Source organism: Pan troglodytes, chromosome 12 (assembly GCF_028858775.2).
Source record: "Pan troglodytes isolate AG18354 chromosome 12, NHGRI_mPanTro3-v2.0_pri, whole genome shotgun sequence".
NCBI lineage: Eukaryota > Metazoa > Chordata > Mammalia > Primates > Hominidae > Pan > Pan troglodytes.
In genome coordinates this window covers 37,430,225-37,433,558 of record NC_072410.2, presented here as the reverse complement: position 1 = coordinate 37,433,558, position 3,334 = coordinate 37,430,225, and the positions used below count along the sequence as shown (strand labels likewise).

Sequence of the window (3,334 nt, the reverse complement as noted above, 5' to 3'; positions counted from 1 at the left end):
TACTATGTTTACTATGACACAGACATGGACCAGGCATAAGGTGCACGTGTGTGTGTATGTGTGTGGCCCGTGCCTCCCGGCTTGACTCAGAGAACAAGCAGAAGTTATGGAATGGGAGGAAGTAGGCAATTTCCAATTTGCACCTGGAAGTTTGTCACGCCAAGGCTGTGGCTCAGCTTCACCCCTGTGGGGAGTCCCTAGGGATGAGCAGTCCTTGCAGTGGTTCTGGGGTTTTGAGGACAAAAGCCTGGAGATCGCACCACACTCTTGTCACACGCAGGATGGAGCGCTACATCTCCATGCCCAGGGAAGAGGCTGCGGAACACATCCCTCTTCTCTTCTTTGCTTTCCCATCAGCCAAGGATCCGACCGGGGAGGACCGATTCCCACAGGGGGCTGCACGTCCCGGGTGAGGGGGTGGAGGGAGAGGCCGGGCAGTAGTAATATCAGCTCTGATCCCCAGGCTGGTCCACCATGATCATGCTCATACCCACTGCCTACGAGTGGTTTGAGGAGTGGCAGGCGGAGCTGAAGGTAAAGCGGGGCAGTGACTATGAGACCTTCAAAAACTTCTTTGTGGAAGCCTCTATGTCAGTGGTCCTGAAACTGTTCCCACAGCTGGAGGGGAAGGTAGGGGGTAAAGTATTTGGGGTGGTGACGGACCTCACGGTGCTATTTCTGCCCTTTCCTTGAGATGGGAATCAGGCCCCAAGACATGAGCCCCAGGGAAGGACAGGGCACCCAACCCCGGAGTCAGTGAATGGGAAAGAGCGGAAGAGGGAGGGGAGCCAGGATCTCACATGCCTGCCCCACCCTTTCTGCCCTCAGGTGGAGAGTGTGACTGCAGGATCCCCACTCACCAACCAGTTCTGGCTGCTCCCCGAGGTGTCTGCTACAGGGCTGACCATGACCTGGGCCGCCTGCCCCCTCGTGTGATGGCCTTGAAGGCCCAGAGCCCCATCACCAACCTCTGACAGGTATACTCACTGCCCCATGTTGTCAGGACCTGAGACCCTGGGTCCCTGTCGCCCAACGTCCTCTGTTCCTGCCCTCAGGCCCTGCTGTCCCCTGCAGCCTCCCATCCCCTGAGCAGGGCTGCCTGGGCAGGCCGTGGCCCCGGTCCTGATTGGAGCCAGTTCTGGGTGGCCCTCATGTGGAGGGAAGAGCACCAGGGCCCCACCCTCCCCTGGGCCTGCCTGGGTGCACACTCAGGGGCCTCTGCTCTTGCCTCCTAGGCCAGGGTATCTTCACCTGTGGGCTGGTCGGGGCCCTGCAAGGTGCCCTGCTGTGCAGCAGTGCCATCCTGAAGTGGAACTTGTACTCAGACCTTAAGGATCTTGTCTCTAGGATCTGGGCACAGAAGAATTAGTTCCATCAGGGAGGAGTCAGAGGAATTTGCCCAATAGCTGGGGCATTAGTTCCTTGCACATATAAACCACTCTTATTTGGTTCTGATGCCTGAAGAGAGGCCTAGTTTAAATCACAATTCCGAATCTGGGGCAATGGAATCACTGTTTCCAGCTGGGGCAGGTGAGATCTTTCCACCTTCTATAATATGCCATCCCTACTAATAGGATATTGACTTGGATAGCTTGATGTCTCATGACGAGCGGCGCTCTGCATCCCTCACCCATGCCTCCTAACTCAGTGATCAAAGCGAATATTCCATCTGTGGACAGAACCCCTGGCAGTGTTGTCAGCTCAAGCTGGTGGGTTCAGTTCTGTCCTGAGGCTTCTGCTCTCATTCACTTAGTGCTACGCTGCACAGTTCTACACTGTCAAGGGAAAAGTGAGACTAATGAGGCTTAACTCAAAACCTGGGCATGGTTTTGGTTGCCATTCCATAGGTTTGGAGAGCTCTAGATCTCTTTTGTGCTGGGTTCAGTGGCTCTTCAGGGGACAGGAAATGCCTGTGTCCAGCCCAGTGTTGTTCTGGAGTTTTGGGGTAACAGCAGGATCCATTAGTTAGTAGGGTGCATGTCAGACGATCATATCCAATTCATATGGAAGTCCCAGGTCTGTCTTCCTTATCATCGGGGTGGCATCTGGTTCTCGATGTGCCAGCATCAAGGCACCTTCAGGGAGCTCGGTACCCGAGCCTCAATCAAGCCTTATCCTCCAAATATGCAGGGAAAGGTGACACAGGGCAGGGAAGGGTGACGTCAGGAGTCAGGGCATCGACTGGTAAGATTACTTCATTGTGTTGAGGCAGGCTGCAGGGCATTCCACACAATGGCACAGCAGAGGACAGCACAGGGAGGCAACAGAGTGTTCCCAGCAATGGCCCAGCTACTGAAAGCAACACAGGCAGCCAGGCTGGGAGGAGTCAGGTGGCAAGAGAGTTGGTCAGGAGCAGAACATGGAAAGCCAGAGAAAGTGTGCAAAGCCCAGAAATGGCATCTGCAATGTACTGGTACATGTGTGTGTTGGATGGAAGGTGAAGGAAGGCTCAGAAGGCATAAAAAGGACCTTTCACTTATGTTAAACTGACATGCCAAAGGTCTTATTGGAGTTCATCTTAATATAATATTAATAGATTTATTGGCCAAGCGTGGTGGCTTACGCCTGTAATCCCAGCACTTTGGGAGGCCAAAGTGGGCGGATCACGAAGAAGAGATTGAGACCATCATGGCCAACATGGTGAAACCCCGTCTCCACTAAAAATACAAAAATTAGCTGGGCGTGGTGGCACGCACCTGTAGTCCCAGCTACTCGGGAGGCTGAGGCAGAAGAATCGCTTGAACCTGGGAGGCGGAGGTTGCAGTGAGCCGAGATCATACCACTGCACTCCAGCCTGGTGACAGAGCAAGACTCTGTCTCAAAAATAAAATAAAATAAATAAATAAATAAATGCATTAAATCCATTGCTTTAACATTTTGAAATTTATTTTGGTTTCTGCTCAACAAAACAAAACCACATTGGGATGGCATTTACAGAAGCTCAGAAAAACATTATGCACTGAAAAATACTTCTCATTAGACCACAACAAGCTTTAAAAAAATAAAATTAAGTAATTATAGTTAAGTTACAAAAAGCTGAAAGTATAAAACATTGTGGAAACAGTGACCATCTATTAACTGGGAAAACACAAAAGAAGAGAAACAATTTCAACCATTAATCATTTATCGAACATGAAGTCTGGTGAATTAAAGGAATATCTATCAGAGGGTGAGGGGCTGGCTTACTGGCAGTTTGACATACTATACAGCTCAGACCCAAACCCTTCACAAAGGAGACTCTAAGTGTACATCTGACTTGCAGAACTAGACGAGTTGAGTCACTGTTAGCTCTGGATATACCGTTAAATTAAACCTCAAAATCTCTCCCCAGGAC

At 50.9% G+C, this 3,334-nt stretch overlaps 1 pseudogene; it reads left to right on the top strand.

The window, feature by feature from the left end:
- The first annotated feature begins 384 nt into the window (after positions 1-384).
- LOC134807804 (all-trans-retinol 13,14-reductase-like) lies at positions 385-1,060 on the top strand (annotated as a pseudogene).
- The last annotated feature ends 2,274 nt before the right edge of the window (positions 1,061-3,334 follow it).